Source organism: Protopterus annectens, chromosome 1.part0, assembly GCF_019279795.1.
Source record: "Protopterus annectens isolate FY-2018-M chromosome 1.part0, PAN1.0, whole genome shotgun sequence".
In the NCBI taxonomy this organism is placed as follows: Eukaryota; Metazoa; Chordata; order Ceratodontiformes; family Protopteridae; genus Protopterus; species Protopterus annectens.
In genome coordinates this window covers 1,451,696,706-1,451,705,657 of record NC_056725.1, presented here as the reverse complement: position 1 = coordinate 1,451,705,657, position 8,952 = coordinate 1,451,696,706, and the positions used below count along the sequence as shown (strand labels likewise).

The window sequence follows — 8,952 nt, the reverse complement described above, 5'->3', positions numbered from 1 at the left end:
ATAATTTCTTCACAGTTATGTTGGTTCACATCTGAGATTAACATTGTAATTAGTTGTTGAAAATGTTTACTTGTATGTCATGACCTTAGAAGAGGCAAGGTGGCAAGGAACTTGTGCATCTGGCAACTTTCTATGTTGGGAGTGATATTTGAAGTGTGTCCCAGTTTTGGGCCTTGTCCCTAATTTGGTTTCATCCTTGTTCCAGCTTCCATTAAGGGGTGGAGTTGGATTTGGTGTCATTGTAGGGGTTGTGGGGGTTGCCTTGTGGCTGGGATGTGTTGGGGCCTGCTGCAGTTAAGTTTGGTTAGGTATCGTCCATTGAGAGGTGGCGAGGTATGGTTTGGGTTTGGTTTCATTGCAGGGGTGATGAGTTTTCCTTGTGGTCAGGCTGTTCTGGGCTGTGTCACAGTTGATGGTTGGGGTCCAACTGTGGTGTGCCATGCTGTCATTGTAGTTATAGCTTGTAAACTTGGGAGTGTGTGTTCAGTCCTGTTAGCAGGGTGGGCATGTGCACATTTTTGCTGCATGTTATGGAAACAAGAAAAAAGGGGGGGGGGTTACATACAGTGATGAGGTCTTGCTTTGTGCAGGGGGCACATGGAGTGGTGAGGTCTTGCTTTGTGGAGGCGTGATTGTCATTTGCATGGCATGACAGAATGTGATAGTGCTCGCAGGTGTTTGGATTGCAGTTAGTGATGGCCTGCATTTGAGCATGCACAGGGTCTGTGGAATGGTCTTAGGAGAGCTCTTGTTACATGCTGTCTTGTCGGCAACAAGAATGAAGGAAGTAAAACTATAACAAGAATAAAGGAAGTGGAATGAGGTGGAACTATAAGGGATTGGAGAATTTAACTACAAGGTAGAGCTAGTATTTTATAATAATACTTTATACTTATTTGGTGTACTCTGGTGTTTTTGTACGGTAAATGTTTCTGTCCTGATAACATCTCCTACAGTATTAGTAGGTAGGGTTTGTGACTCCTACTCCATGATAATTCATGCCTAGTGCATATTGTCCAGTACTGTTAGCTGATTAATTTAGAGATTGGGGTCTGATCTTATTGTACAGTAAATGAAAGTAGTGGCCTGGCATCATAGCAGTAAAATATTTGTATTTGTCTTCTGAAGTACACTAAGTTTATTCCTACTTCATTGATGCTTAATATCTCCCTTCAGAAAGCCGTGCTGAAGTTGGTGTGGATTTTCTCTCAGAAAGTTTCATTGATGCTTAACCTTTGAGGTGGATTTATTTAGAAGAGTGAGGTATGTCTCAAGTATATATTGCTATATGTTAATCCTTCTGGAAAGTGAAGATTTTTTTCTCTTATACTTAATCGTGACCGTGCCTTTTTTTTTTTTTTTTTTTTTATGAGCCTAAACAAGGGACACATGTGTTGTATGGAAGGAGAGAAGGTTAGTGCTCCCCTTGATAAGGATGGAAGAGGTCCATGTGGCCTTTACAGCACATCATATGGATGGTCAAGGCATTGACACTTCCTGGCATCTGCAACCATTTTATTTTGTTTCGGCATGCCCAGAGTTTGCCTCACGTTTTGGTCCACTTTTTCATGTGATTGTTTCTTGGCAAATTATTGGCAACTCATTGCAGACTGAGGTATTGAGGCAGTGACAGACACTTGAGTTTCAGGTTTCATGCCTTTGGAAGATTTATGCTGATGCACACTTTATCTAGTTAATATTTTTGTCAGCTAAGGTAATAGGGCAATCCATTGGTGATAACATTCTGAACAAGGCAATTTTGGCCATCAATGACCTGGTGAATCAGTGGCATTATATTTTGAATTAAGCATGCTGAATTTGTAAAGTAGGATTTAATACCTGTTGTGAGCAACATAGAGAGTATGCATCATTAGATTGTGAATTGGGTATGCCAGTGGTGTGCAGTTTGCCTTTAAATGAACTTTGTTTTCCAGTGATCTGATGAATCTGCATCTTTTATTTAGCCTTTGATGTGGCAAGTGAAGGTGGATTTATTGAGGGCATTCAGAGGTTGGGTAGGTTGCCTTCAAATGTTTTATGCATTTCAGATCATTTCAATTTCTTTTTTTGCTGCAGATGGTGGTGCTACACGGAGTGTTTCAGTTGCTGGAGTGCTATGTGATGGAGTCACAGATGGTGGCAGCACAGAGTTGGTATCAGCTGGTAGGCCGAAGGAAGTGCTCTTATCAGGTGATGGATGGGTTGCAAAGGGTGTTTTTTTTTTGGTTTGTTGGCGCTACACGGATTGAGGTCACAGGTAGATAAAATTTTACATACTCATTTCGGAGTGTGAGAGTTTTGTGTGGTATGTGAGTACTGCAGGGACTAAGGATGAGATAAGTCAGGGGCTCAAAGCAGGTGTTTAGGTTTAATTATGGGGAGGTTGGTGCTGGACACAGATGGGGTACTGTCATCCACGAGGGCAGCAAGGAGCGTCTTCACCTTTTGCTTTTATTGGAAAGAGGTGTTTGAAATGGGAGGGTACAAGAATATGGGTGGAGTCATAACAACTGAGGTCAGGTGAGGTTTTGAGAGCTAGATGACTAAGGGCAATGATGTCATCTGTTGACCTTTCCCCCTTTTACTGGGAAGAAGGGTTTGGATTGGGGGAGTTCATGGATATGTGAATTCAGTGATGTGGATGGGGTTTAGCTGATGCTGAGAAGAGGGGTTTGGAATTGGGGCATACAAATATATGTGAATTTACTGGTGTGGATGGGGTTAGTCTGAGGACATTAGGAATTTTAAAACAGTAAGTAAGGTTTGAGGCTTTACTGGCTTACTGCATACATGGGAGAGGACCTCTGGGTGTTAAATTTCCTGAGGTGTTAAGTTTTATGTAGTGCATGGTGGCTTGGTTACAATAGGATATGGCTTTGGGCCTTGTCAATATTGCCAAGTTAAAGGGGGCAGAGTGCTGGTATGTTTGTGGGTGGCATATAGGTTTCACACACTTGAAGTGTGTGAGTAGTTATACAGTGGTACAGATGACAGATGGGGAATGCATTTTGGTTAATTGAGTTTACAACATCCTGAATCATGTAGGCTATTTGTTACGTGGATAATCAGGTTTTCTTAAGGATTTTCTTTTGAATTAAGGAGTGTGGAGGACAATATGTAGGATTATTCATCTTTTACAAAGAGAGGAAGTGATTGTGGAGCTATGGTGGAGTAGAGATGGGGATGTGTAGGTTATGTACTTTGTTTGATGTTCTTTTCCTTGGACTTATAGGAGGGTGTGGGTTATATGTTTGACTTTTAAGAACAGGTGGGTTTGATGGGCATTGCAGTTATGTGAATGTTGGGGATAGGAAGAGGAAAGCTTTAAAGGGGAAATCCAAGAGCATGCAGTGGATTAAGGATGTTGTTGGCAGATGCAGTGCATAGTTCAAGGGGATTTGCATTGGTTTGCAAACGTGACAGGAGGGTTGGGTTAAGGCATATCTTTGGGGGGAATGGTTTGATTCTTGTCATCAGAAGGGTAAGATGACTGGAATACAGATGTGGGACTTTGAATTTGGTTTCAATTTAGTAGGCATCATAGTTTTAGCAGAAGTTGGGGGAATAGGGTCCATTTTACTTGGTTGATATGACAGTAGGAAGGTTTGGCTATTGGCTGAGGCATGTCAGGTAGGGTTAGAAATATTAGATGCTTGTTGCAGGACTCTGAGGCAGCTTTTGTAAGTAAAGCAGATGGTAGGGGCATTGATAGTTTGGTCAAATTGTTTTGTAGCCTCCATGAGGGTAGGAGATTGGTGGGATGGATTGTTGAGTTAGTTTGGTTCAGGCTTGTGAACAAGGTGGGGCATTTCAGTTGTTCAAGGAGGATTTAGCTGCAAATACTAAAGTTCCATAGGACAAGGTTATGTTAATTTACTAAATTTTGGACAGTGGCTCATATGCTGGAAGGGTAGGTTTGATAGTATGAAGATTGGCAGACATTGCCTATTGTCAAAGTAAGTTGGTTGTAAGGGTTGGCATAGGTATATGGAGGGGGACTGGCCTACAGTTTGTGTGTTTATTGCTTTATGGATGTATTGATGTCATTAACAGGGTGATTTTGCTTGCCAAATGCTTTCTTGCCTTATAATGGATAGTGGGTATGACAGCAGAATTACTAGGCAATTGATCATTAGAAAAGGAAATCTCATTTGGTCATTTGTATATCCATTGTGCAGAAAAAGGGAATGCAGTTAGGCATAATGGCATGTCATTGACCTGGTTTTGCTTCAGGTGACAATGGTCTTAGAGTTTGGGTGGTACATTGTGCTTGTGTGGTTTCGTCTGGCATGGGTTTAATGTTTTGGTGATGCATTTGACAGGTAATGACATGGGAATCATAGTGAAGCTACTATTGGTGGTTAGATAAGTGAGAGTTTACTCAATATACAGAGGTTATGCTAAGTAACAAGGTTATGGTTTGTCATTGTGGCATTGTAGAGGGATCGGGGTTTGATTTCAGCTGTTTAGGCAACTGACTACTTTGGCTAATTATGTCAGAGGGCTTTGGGAGGTGATGATGTGGCTGCAGGTTGGTTAGAGAGGGGGCCATGCACTGAATGATGTTTGGTTTAATGCATTTTAATGAGCAGTTAGGTTGCAAGTTTGGGAGGAGATGGGGAACAGCCTGGTCAGGCAGGTAATTGGAGAAGAGGGACAGGCTTGCCCTCTTCTGTTCCCCCTCTGGTGTTGGATGTTCATTTCAATGAGGTGGGAAAGGAAAGTGAGCATTTGGAGGCTGTTTGATAAATAACATAAGCGAGCTGAGGTAAGAATGCTGCTTATTTGGTTGAATGTGTAATTCAATGAATGGTAAATGAAGTGAGTGATGGGACGCTGCTTTATAATTAAAGTAAGCGAATGGAGGTATGGGTGCTGCTTACTGGGTCAGGATGAGTGAGGTCCCGCTGTCCTGATTAACATTACATGGCTGTTTATGTTGTGATTAATATCAACTATACTATGTTTCAGTTGTAATTAATAAATATTGGTTAACCAAGTTATATTTATAGAAGTTTAATAAAGGTTGTCAAACGTCATTCGGTGTGATGAGTTTATTGAAGGGGACTGGGACAAATCTATGAAGAGATGCCATGTGTATTATGTCCAAATAAATATTACTATTGTTAGATTGACCTCCCTTCCAGCCCTTCATAATGCTTCAATAACATTTATTGTGCACTGTGTATTCTATTGTTTGTTATACCATACATAGACATATGACTAATGGCAGGTTTTGTAACAGACCTGTCACAGCAACAAAATGTACAGTGTCACATGATGTGCATGATGTGTGTGTATACATATAATATGTGTGTGTGTGTGTGTGTGTGTGTGTGTGTGTGTGTGTGTGTGTGTGTGTGTGTGCGTGTGTGTGTGCGTGTGTGTGTGTGTGTGTGTAATGAATTTGTATATCAATGGGCTTTTGCATTTTGTGAATGCCTTATCAGAAATTGTGCTTTATTTCCGACATGTTTGGAATATGACTGTGATGTATGTTACACACCATTTTGTAATTCATGTCAGATAGGATGTATGCCTGACCTCAAATAAGGCATTAGAGTTAGATAAGACCAGACTGTAGTGTAACATCAAACACATAACAGGTAAAACACATAGATTGTGTACTGTATATCAGAATTTTCAGATATCCATTATTTTGAAGTTAATAAAACTTATGTATCTATAATGCTTTGTTCCTGTGTTGAAATGTGACAGTGCATAGAACCTGTGCTTCTTCACCAATCAGAAGATCAGCCAGACCACTGCCAACTGAGTTGTACCCCGAGGACCAGGATGGGGATAATGATGGAGATGATGATGATGACAACAGACCAGGACCTGTTCTTGCCATTGTTCCTGTGAATCATCATCAAAGATGTCCACCACCACACCAGGCTGAAGACCTTTGGGACCAGATCCAGAATGTGATGACTCACATTTCCCACTCACAGATGAGGCACCTGCTAGATAACTTTTTTCAGGCATGACACGGGCCATGTGTGATTCCTTCTGGGAGATCAATAGGGAGATCTTTCATGATGTTCAACCCAATCAGGGTGCTCCTCCAGGGATGTAAGTGTTATCTGTGTGATCCACTTCATCATGTTTTTTTTAGTATTCCAGTTTGTGTGGCAATGGCACAATTGTGTGCACATCCCATATTTTTGTCATACTTTTCACACGTATGTTATAATGAACACTACTCATATCATGTCATATGCGCCTTTATCTTGCTGCTGTAGTATGACACATGAGCAAATGGTACATGCGTTACCATTATTAAAATGATCATCACATAGTGTCATTACTGCATTCATTGCCAATATTCCTTCAGTCTATATGTGTGTGTAACCTGTGGATGCAGTGAAACAACCTTTCTGTCTGATATACTCTTATATACTCTCAACCTCTATGTGACAGATATGACTGTCACAGTTAGCATAATGTGAGCAGAATAGAATAGTTCTGCTTGCGTTGCTCATTTATATACTTAAAAGGGATGACAGCAACTTACATACTACATAATTCCCTTTCCTCTCATATTACACATAGAGGTCAGACAAGTATGTTCATATGCCCATGTTATCCATGTGTATATATTGTAGCCATTTGTGTGTTGATTTTTGTCATATGTCTGTTCAACAACATGAGGTATCCTTGATTATGGACATTATGTAATGTTGGTTCATGCTGTCTACTGCAACAATGACCTTGTGTATGCTAAGTACTAGTAATTATTGTGCCATGTACTACACAGTTTAAAACTACTGTTGTTTTAGAGTAATGTGATGTGCACATCAGCAAATGTATCCTTCACATACTGCATTGACATTTAATGATGTCTTACTGAATATATAGATGAGATACTTTATATAGCATCATTCATGACTCCTTTTTTTGTCCGTATCTTGCTTATGAAACTAACTAGTCTTTTTGAACATAACTTGTATTAAGACATGTATACACAGGTTAACATACATGTCTATATGTGTGCATTTGTAGTCCATATGCACTAATTTACATGTATGTACATGTGCATTGCCCTTACATGATCAACACATAACCACCCTTGTAATATATACATATTTATGTACACTTATTCCATTTTGTTGTACTATACTTGTGCAAACAAGATTTCCCTTCAATCAGTCTTGCTCATGTACTATGATAATTATATTACTTTCAGTGAGTGTGCTACCTGCTGTATGATGTTTGCATGGCAGTATATATCGGTATGTGACATTGAAACATACTTTTGTTCTGTAACTATACTATTTGCTGTTAATTGTTGCTCATTACTGTTTTGTTTGTGTCATTTATTCATAGACGTGTTTATAGATGTCACTGATGTACTATGCATATCATTTCAGCCATAACTTAAGTTCAAAATAGAGCAGCATGCAAACATGTAAATTGGCTATTTTACATCATTTGCTATTTAAAGTGAGTATGTAGTGTTAACAGCTGGATAACAGCATTACTACATGAACACACAACTTTGCTAACTATGTTCTGCCTTTTGCCAGCGATGTGCATTGATCACCTTTGCAGCATAATATGAAGTTTTCATATATATTTGACACACATTTGGCACATAATATATAGGGAATGGGCCCAATTCCAAAAAAAAGTTGTGCACAGCAGACTGCGCTGAAGGAAGACCTCGGCAAATTAACAGTGGATATGATTTTGAAAACAAGCAACGCACTGAGCAAGGCTGCAGTTAAGACAGATCTTTTATCAAGAAGGAATAAGTAGTTACAGATTAGATAGAGAGCTACTGCCAGCTGTGTGTAGGATGTGCACACCCACATTTCTTCATGCAGTCTGCAGGATAACCAGTCCCAGTAGAAACACAGGTGTGTCTCAGCTACTTGGCAAGAGAGTGACCTAAGGCAAGCATTTCAAGATAGTGAGATCTCAGGGAAGCTACTGATTGATAAGTATATCAAAGTACAGTATTGTGTTCTATTTCACTATGTGGTAGTGTGAAGCAACCAATCTAATGTTCTGCCCATTTATACCAAAAGCTAATAGTAATTATGCGCTGGTGTCCTGGCTCATGACAACATTTAGACCTCCTTCCACACCTGCTGATGATGTATTCACACGCCATAACAACAAATAGCAATGAACAATTGTTTGGAGTGCTGCACTCATGATTCACACATCTGGAGGGTGCACTGTTAATACACAGCAAAAATGGCTGTGCATATGGTCACCACATATTCCTTGGTGAACAATATGATTACATCTGACCAGAGTGGTCTACTTACTCTAGGTGTGTGTGATCCACCACAGGAGCCTTGGATGTCTGATGTAGAGCTTTAAGTGTTTTCACAACATGATCATGAGAACACAAGAGACAGCACATCCAGGGATTAGCTGCTGAGGCTATTGCTATATATTCTTACTCAGACAATATGAAAACTTTTGGCCAAGAACTTTTGAGTCAGGGCACTTTATGTGTACACATAAACACAGAGCAACAAGGTATGTGAACCCCTTGGTGGTATCAGCACCATATTAGCCACAGTAATCCATTTGTAGCGTCTCCATGGGGAACATCATATATCCCATACAAACATGTGAAATGCATCTTGCTGCAGCAAACACATAACATTGATAACACATGCAAAGAATGTATGTGGATGCCTATAGGGAAGCACACAGTTTTTAGAAAGGGATGAGTGTAGTACTGGTGCACCACCTACTGCAGACATATCTGTTTACATAAGATCTGCATGTGGTGAATGTCAGTTTTGCACATATGGTCAAGATATTCACTGCAGATGTGTCCTGTAGCATGTGTATATAACACAGTAATGTTAGCGTAAGAGGCTATCTGACTGTTTGGGGTTAGTGGAGGAAGTAGCATATCACAACATGTGAATAAGGATGCAGAATGTGTGTGTGTGTGTGATACAAATACATAGCTCATATGACACA

General features: G+C 40.1%; 1 non-coding gene across 1 annotated transcript; it reads left to right on the top strand.

The window, feature by feature from the left end:
- Window positions 1–1,391: 1,391 nt before the first annotated feature.
- LOC122802472 lies at window positions 1,392–1,522 on the top strand. Its single transcript, XR_006364938.1, has one exon. It is a non-coding gene; the product is annotated as a U6atac minor spliceosomal RNA (small nuclear RNA).
- Window positions 1,523–8,952: the final 7,430 nt, after the last annotated feature.